We start from the raw sequence: 9416 nt of genomic DNA on the forward strand, positions 1-9416 counted from the left end.
TTGGTCTGAGTAGATAGTCAGCTGTTTGTCCTAAACCACAAAAATCCACATTCTGCAAACATGGCTTCAGTTTCATTTCCTCTGCCTCAGTGTTAGGCTGAGGGTGCCGGGGGGGCTTTTGTGACTGCCTGGATTTCAGAAGAGTGTAGCTGGTGTTAAGTCCGCTGCTGGAGAGCCCCCATGCTGATTGGGTTTGGTTTTTAACAAAGACGGCTTCTTCCATAAAACTGACTTTACTGGCCCCCAGAGTGGCTGTTCCAACCCCTGCCTCTGTATCAGGCAATACCTATCCCACACGAACCATTAGCTGGAGCAAATTGCCCACGTCCTGTGCACTGTGATTCAAGTGAAGAGTAATTACCGGGAAAAAGTGTCCCACCGCATCAGCATTTGTTCTGGGTCCCTGCCTCCTTCCATCCGTTCCTCTGCCCACTCTCTCACTCAGGGAAGCAGAGAGCAGAGTGGTTCCGCTTTTCAATTCTTTTGCTTGAAAAACATCCTGAAAACCAGCAGTTAGTAATTTCTCAGTCTGAGAAGTATTGTTACCCGAGCTGCGCTTCTTTGCAGGGCGTGAGGTGGGTTCACAGAAGGAGACGGTTATTTAAAAGTATCCTGCCTGTCCTTCCAGGCCTCCTTCCCACATGGAACTAGGTGAGAAAGGTCCTCTCACCTCAAGCCCACGACAACATCCTGACAGATCCTCTCATTCCAGTGGATTCGAACAAATCATTAGAGAAGGGGCTCGGAGGGCAGAGGAGAGAGCTGCAAGCTCATACTATTTATATTTTTTGTTTAAACTGTGGGAGATCAGTTAACTGTTTGCTAAAACAAATTTAGTTCTCTCCCTTCCACGGAATAGCCCTGTGGGAGAAATACAACCCCCACCCTCTGACCAGCCCCTTCCATCTAAATGCAGCCATGGGACTGACCTCTGGCCAGTGGCATGAGTGGAAAAATGTTCTCAGACTCAGCCCTGCCCTTCTAGCTTTCTGACCGGCTAGAATGGACATGGTCCCGAGGGCAACCTTAGAAACCATGTTCTGAAGGTGTGTGTTGCTTTTGATATTCTGAATCCTTGAATGACTGCATGGAGGGGGACCCCCTACCCACCTGGTCACCACCCAGCACTATTTCAGTGAAAACAAAACATGTGTTGTGTTGAGCCATCAAAATCCTTGGGTTTATTTGTATAGCAGCTAGTGTTCCATAATTAATAAAAAGTTTAGCCCTTTGCACTAGTATCCTGAGGTTAAAAAAAAATTCTAAAATATGTAGCACTGCAGCAGAAGGCAAGAACATTGATATTGGAGGCTGAAAAGATGAAGACCCATGTTATATAGTACCAAATAATTTCATAAACTGTTGTCCTCAATTACTTGGTGAACAACGTGTCTACTGAGCCTGTAGCTCCCGGAGAAGAGTTTGGTAAACCCAAAGTTAGTGCACAATAGCTCTTTCTGGCTTTGTTCAGCAAGCCAGTACAAGGAAGAGCTGAGTTGAGGCAAAAATGTGCTGGTTCAAGAGCTGAAATGAAAAGAAATAGAATGAGTCCAGAAATGTGGAGTCTTCTGTTTTGAACTTCAAAGAGTAAGTGAAAACATGGAATAAAGGCTTTGAGCAACCAAAGCCCTTTAAGATTTGTGTTTAAACAGGCAGCTTCATCACAACAGCAAAGATCACTTTAAGGATGCTTTCTTCATAGCCTAGCTTATTTTTTTCAGATGGCTTCACGATGGCTGCTATTAAGTTGAAGGAGAGAGGTATAGTGGTTAGGATGCAAATAAATACATCCGATTGGAAAGGTGTGTCCAGGAAAGAAGCCCATGTGTGTATATAGGCACGTGGGAATGTTGGAAACAAATACTGCAGAAGCTTACTCAGTATTTGAAGGAATTGTATTGCCAAAGAATTCACTAACCCAGGCTACAAAAGTTTTGGTTGTTCAAGGTTTAAAGCAGTCCTTGAGTTCCCAAACACGCACAGCCTGAAAGCAGGCTCCAAGATCTGCACAGTCTTCCAAAAAGGGTGCTCTCTCCATCCCCTCCTTCAAATGTGGCAGTGAGTGAGGGAAAGTGGGCAAGGAAGAACCTCCCAGGGGCATAGCCAGGAACCTCAGACAGCAACGGACACGGGAGTCCCACCCACACAGCAGAACTGGGTCGAACTGAGGAATCTGTTGAGAACTTTTCTGTGCCCACCCAGGTGCCTCTGGCTTTCTGCTTACTGCCAATGCCTGCAACCCTGTAACTGAGGGATTTTTTTTTTTTCTTTTTTTTTTGGCGATGGGAACACATGAAACAAGCCTGAGATGCAGAAGTGTTACTGCCTACAGAAACAGGCCTCAACCAATGTTGGAGTATAAATATCCCCTCTCCCTCACCCCTTGGACTGGGTCACCCCCAAGCGTGCCCTATGATGTCTCTCTGTGGGAGTGAGTCCCTGTTGCCCATGACAGACATGCCTCAATAACCCTCCCTGTATTAGCTTCCTCTCCTTCTCTGTCTCTTCTCTCCAATCTGCCACCTCTCAAGTCAACTCCCTACAGGGTCAGGGGGACCTCAACTCAAGACAGAATTTCTCCCACTGCCTGGCATGGGGTCTTCACAGTGATATCATTGGAGGCTTCCCCCCTCATTGCCACCAGCTTACCAAATTTCTTCTAAAGGTGAACAGTTGAAACCGTAGACTAAAATAAATTACTAAAACTGCTATTAATATTATCCTCAGGAGTAACCTATTTTTTATTTAAAAGTTTATTATTCAAGTAATTTGAATTTATTATAGAGAAATTGGAGAACAGATGAATGAAAATACCTGCTCTCCTTCTACCCAGAATATTTATTTTAATGTTTCAGTTTGTGTCTGTTCAGACCCATTTTCCACGCATTCCGTTCATTCATTCACTAAAAATTTTGTCACTGGGTTTTGCTATGTGCCAAGCAGTGTTCTAGGCGTTTGGAATACATCAATAAACCCAGCAGACAAAGATTCCCGGTGCTCAGGAAAAACGCATTCTAATTGGAGGAGATGGAAAATTAAAAAATATATATATATTTTACAATTTATTTATATATTATATGTTATATAATATACAAATAAGATATATATCCTTTAAACAATTTTATATATCATGTTATATAATATATGGCTATATATTATATATCACATATGTTTATATATGCTTACATATATTATGTAATATATGTTTATATATATTTACGTATATATGTTTATATATGTTTACATATTATGTAATAATATGTAAGCATATATAATATATAAATGGTAAAAAATATGTATATATCTTTTTTATTTATATATAAATATATATCTTTATATATCTTTTTCTTATATGTTATATAAATAACATATATGTAATTGATATAAGTAAATTGTTATAACTAGAAAGTAAATTGTTTAATGTGTCATTAGGTAAGAAATGCTACAGGAAAAAGAAAACGCAGAGCGGGATAAAAGGGGACCAGGACAGCTGGAAGAGGACAGCTATTTTAAACACAGCAGGTAGGGTGGGCTTCACTGAGGAGGTGGCATTTGAAGGAAATGCAGACAGGTATCTGTGGCAGGAGCATTGCAGGCAGAGTGAGCAGCAACACAGTCCCTGAGGGGAATGGGACTGGTGTGCTCGGGCATAGCCAGGAAGCTGGCAGGCTGGAGCAGGGCGAGAGTGGGGAAACTGCTAGGAGATGAGGTCAGGGAGCAGCCCAGGGAAGGGGGATGCAACATGCATCCTCGACTTTCATTCTCTGTGAGATGAGGAGCCTCTGCAGCGTTTTGAGCCGAGGGGTGACACCATCTGACATATGCTGTCAAAGGTCGACTCTGGCTGCTTTGAGGACACCAGGCTGTCGGGGTGTAAATTAGGAGCTACTACTGCAGTAATCCCTGAGGTAGATGGTGATGAACTGGACCAGAGTGGTTGCAGTGAAGGTGGTAAGAAGTCGTTAGATTTGGGAAATGTATTTTGACATGAGGGTTAATGGGATTTCCTGAAGGATTTGATCTAGGATGCAAGAAAACGGCAGGTGTTTAAGATGATTTGCAGGGTTTTGGCTTGAGCATAAGGAAGGATTTAAATGCCAACAAGTGGATTTAGGAAGACCATGGATGAGCAGGTTTAAAGGAGGGGAAATTGAAGGGTTCTGCCTGGGATGTGATCAATCGGAGGTGCCCATTAGAAATGTGAGCAGGCAGTTGGATTTCTGAGTCAGTAGTTTGGGAGATCTAGAGTAGATGTTGCTTAAAGCCACAACAGGATAAGGTCAAAGCAATCAGTATAGGCAGAGAAGAGAAGAAAACCAACATTAAAAAGTTGGAGGACGGGCGTGGTGGCTCACGCCTGTAATCTCAGCACTTTGGGAGGCTGAGGTGGGCGGATCACCTGATGTCAGGAGTTCAAGACCAGCCTGGTCAACATGGTGAAGCCCCGTCTCTACAAAAATACAATAGTTAGCCAGGCATGACGGTGGGCACCTGTAATCCCAGCTACTCAGGAGGCTGAGGCGGGAGAATCGCTTGAACCCGGGAGGTGGAGGTTGCAGTGAGCCAAGATCATACCATTGCACTCCAGCCTGGGCAACAGAGTGAGACGCCATCTCAAAAAAAAAAACAAAAAACAGTTGGTAAGTAACTTGGGAGGCTGAGGCAGGAGGATCACTTGAGGCCAGGAGTTTGAGACCAACCTCGGCAACATAGTGAGACTTCATCTCTATGAAAAATAATAAAAAAATTAGTCGGGCACTGTGGTGTGTGCCTGTGGTCCCAGCTACTTGAGAGGCTGAGGTGGGAGGAGCCCTTGAGCTCAAGAGGTTGAGGCTTCAGTGAGCCATGATCACACCACTGCACTCCAGCCTGAGCAACAGAGTGAGACTCTGTGTCATTAAAAAAAAAAAGTTGAGAAGAAGAGGAGAGTACAGCGAAGAAGACTGAGAAGGAGGACACAGTGAGGCAGGAGGAGGTCCACAAGAGGGTAGAGTTCTGGAAGCCTGGTGAAGGCCAGTGCAGGAGGTGGGGGTGGGGGTGAGCCCATGAGATGAGGACAGAAACGGCTATGGGGCTTAGCACTATGGAGGCCACTGGCAACCTCCTGTGTGTGAAACCTGACTGAAATTGACTTAAGGGGGCAAAATTGGAGGTTTTACTGCAAAAGGTAACAAAGAAATTAGGTGGGAGCTGGTGGGAGCAGAGTGAAAAGAATTTTGTTGTTGTTGTTGTTTTGTGCCTTTTTCTGAGTAGAAAAAATAACAGCATACAGCATATTTACATGATGAATGTAATGAGCTAACAATAATATTCAACAATAATAAATATATAATGTTTTGATCCAATCAACAACATTACAAATGTTCCAGAGAGGGCTGGGCCCAGTGGCTCATGCCTATAATCCCAGTGCTTTGGGAGGCCGAGGAAGAAGGATCACTTAAGGCCAGGAGTTGGAAGTTACAGTGAACTGTGATAGCACCAGGGCATTCCAGCCTGGGCAACAGAGTGAGACTCTGTCTCGAAAAAAAACCAGTTTCAAATGGGATTTACTATATATGCTTTTCTTTTCTTTTTCTTTTTTCTTTTTTTTAAATTGAGGCAGGGTCTTGCTCTGTCACCCAGGTTGGAGTGCAGCAGTGTGATCTCAGCTCACTGCAACCTCTGCCTCCCAGGCTCAAGCAGTTCTCCTGCCTCACCCTCCCGAGTAGCTGGGATTACAAGCGTGAGCCACCATGCCTGGCTAATTTTTTGTATTTTCAGTAAAGATGAGGTTTCACCATGTTGGCCAGACTTATCTCGAACTCCTAACCTCAGGTGATCTGCCCACCTCAGCCTCCCAAAGTGCTGAGATTACAGGCGTAAACCACTGTGCCCTGCCCATTTTCATTTTTAATGCCTGAGAATGTTCTGTTTTTTAAATGTATCATAATTTGTTTAACCAATTTCTTATTGGACGTTTTCATTTTTTAATTTTTGCTTTTATAAATAATCATGCAGCGGACATCCTTATACATATAAATCAGCCCAATTTCCTAACTATTGCCTTAGGATGAGCTTCTAAGAGTAGAAGTGCTGGGTCAGAAAATGAAAACATGTTAAATAATTTTAACGCATATCATCAAATAGCTAAATCTCCATTTTAGAATCAACCAAAGTCACTTAGACCTGCTCTTCTCACAGTTATATTTTTCTATTATACCTGTCATGGGTGCATATGTTACATTTATTTGTGTGATTATCTGATTAACATCTGTTTCTCCCACTAGATTGCAACCCAGTGAGTGCAGAGATGGCACCTGTTTCTGCTCACCGCTGTATCCTTAGCTCTTGGCTGACAGCTTGTCATATAGTAGGCAGTCAGTAAATAACTGCTGATGAGGGAATGAATGGATGTAAAGCTTAATTCAGTGAATAGGGTAGAAGATCACACTACCAATGAATAGGGTAGAAGATCATAATGTCATTTGGGGATAAAATAAAATGTGACTATCCATCACCCCCAGTGCCATGCAGGGTACCTGGCATGTAGCTCCAAAAGTGTTTGCAATTGACTGATTAATGCATGAATGAAGTATATCTCTTTTATAAAATCCACCTTCTTGTGTGGCTTAATGAATGGAATAATTGTGGATCCTCCCAAGGTCACTTCTTTGGAGAAAACATAGTCTGTCTACATTTGGGTGCAGCTCCCTGGGGCCTGGCTAACGCTTAGCCAAACTCCTGTTTCCAGCATGGAGTGCCTTGGTCCAGTGGCCAGCAGGTGGCAACAAATGGTTATTAAAGCGGCGGCTGAGCGCTAGAGGCTCTCTCCGGACGAGATGTCTCTCCTGCTGTGCCCCCCAGGGCCTGTGTTTTGGAAACTCCAGCAAGCCAGCCCAGCAGGCCGTTTCGGGTGACGAAGGCACCTCAGGAACTGCAGGTGCTCCTCAGAAGAGTCAAGAAAGGGGGGTCAACTTTCAGCCCCTGAAAGAGCTTGACTTTGCATTTCTATTTCACAAGCTTACAGTTCTGAGTAATTGTACTGGAGGGCTGAAGAGTCAAAGGGAATTCATGTGCAAATCTAGGCTTCTTCGGGCGTGAGATTTCATCCGGTTCACACCAGATGACCTGCCTCTGTCATGTCTCAGTCTGTCTGCAATGGTCAGTTTCTTTTGTTTTTTTCAGCCAAGCTCAGTGCCATGCAATCAGGCTGACAGTCTGTAGTAATGATTGGGTTTGTTAGCCCTGGATTATACAAAGGCTTCTAACTACATACAAAAAGGTTACTTGGCCGGGCGCGGTGGCTCACGCCTGTAATCCCAGTACTTTGGGAGGCCGAGGCGGGCGGATCAGGAGATCGAGACCATCCTGGCTAACACAGTGAAACCCCGTCTCTACTAAAAATACAAAAAATTAGCCGGGCGAGGTGGCGGGCGCCTGTAGTCCCAGCTACTCAGGAGGCTGAGGCAAGAGAGTGGCGTGAGCCTGGGAGGCAGAGCTTGCAGTGAGCTGAGATCACGCCACTGCACTCCAGCCTGGGCGACAGAGCGAGACTCCGCCTCAAAAAAAAAAAAAAGAGGTTGCTGACCATCATTATGGGTCCCCCCGACCTTGGTGCTGTTTCTTCCAGGGGCAGGAATGGATTTGCCCCCGTCCTGCTTCACACTCTCCCTTTTCCTTTGGGTCTAAGGGTACAGGGGAAATCACCCTGTACTGCAATCCTATTACCTATCACTTCATTCTCGCAACAGCTCAGCTGTGCACGTGACATATGTCATGTGTCTGAGCTCACTTAGGTACAAGTACCAGGAGGGGAATCTGATATTTCTGACCCCAAACACGATGCTCTCTCCACTACACTCATGGTTCAAATTGTGCTCCAAGAAACTCTTCTGAGGTGGCCATGAGAGAAGGGAAGGAGGAGAGATAGCAGACCGGGAGGAGTGGCCAAAAGGGTGGTGCTCCCTGCTTCCCACCCTTCCTTCATCTAGAACAGCTGTGCTTTGATTTTTAAAATATACATGTGTGTACATTAAATTATATATGTAATCTTTCTCTTAACTTTCCTTTCAGAAGGAGGAGAAAAATCTGCGCCTCTTCCTCTCAAAGGATAATTTGCCTCTGGGGTACTTTCTGACCCAGTGGACCCCTGGCAGAAGTAAGCGTGGACTGTGGCTACAGTACTGCACAGAGTCAACAGGAACCGAAGCCAGGCCTTGGCCACGGCAGCTCCGGGGTCCAACCACTTGATCAATGCAGGAAATGCTTTGATGAAAGAATTCTTCCATGGCCAGCTTCTCATATTCTCTGGGACAGACACAAACCAAGAAAAATGAGTGTGGTGCAGAATCCGATGTGTCCTTCCTGTACCCCCTGCTGGTAGCAAAAAGTATGTTTTGAACTTTTCTTTGTTATACACAGTCTGGATAATAGCAGACTGAAGGAAAATTAAGGAAGCCTGGGAGGCTAAGTTCAATGAAAAATGAACTGAGGCAGAGAAAAAAGAGAATTGGAAAGTATCTGGGTGTCTGGAGAGGTTGGGGGAATAGAGAGGGAGGAGATATAATTGGCTAGATAACTTGAGAGTAGGAGAGGAGTGCAAACATTATTTTTGAGGCGCTTTGTTGGATATTTAAAATGCACTCCTACCTTTGGCATTTTCTCAAAAGGCAGGAAAGATTTGTTTTCAATTCTATTTTTCTGCTGGACTGAACCAGTGCCAAGACTGGACCATGTAGGATCCTGGGTTTATTTCAATTACATAAGCAAACGTTACTGTGATTTGGAATAGTCAAAGCCATGAATGTTTCTCAACTTCCATTTTGTCAGCTGCTTGAGTTTCTATTCTGAGAGGTGCTAACTCTTAACATTGTTATTCACTTGTGTTCCCTAAATAAATTTTAATTAGTTTTAATTTGAACCAAGAATGTTCTACTGTTGACACTATGTCAAGAATGATCAAAAATGAAATTAATAAAGAATTCACTTCAGAAAAAAATTTGCACTAATATTACAGTGTTTTATAATATCTCAGCAGAGTCACAGATAATTTAGAAATTTTAATTTTGTTTGTAAGTGATTTTCCTCAAAGCAGTAATAGCCTTGGTAAAGAGTTTAAACATTATTTTTCACCTCTCATGCATTTTGTATAATGAAATTTTTCTATCATCTTCCAGTGGAATTAATTGCATTGGTGCAAAAAATGCAATCAAGTCAGCAACTGAATTTAGCTTTTGAAACCTCATGTCTAGCTGGGATAGTTACTATATTCATTACACACTGAAAAATGATAAGCAGTAATCTTTTCTTCTAAAAAACTGCCAAAGATAAGTTTTTCAGGGCTCTCAAAATATCATAAAGCTGACAATACAAGAAATGTTAAAATATTGTTGGAGTTTTTAATGGACTCTTCCCTCTCTTCTTTTCCTGTTCTTTAA

This window comes from Theropithecus gelada, chromosome 12 (genome assembly GCF_003255815.1).
Source record: "Theropithecus gelada isolate Dixy chromosome 12, Tgel_1.0, whole genome shotgun sequence".
Classification (NCBI taxonomy): Eukaryota; Metazoa; Chordata; class Mammalia; order Primates; family Cercopithecidae; genus Theropithecus; species Theropithecus gelada.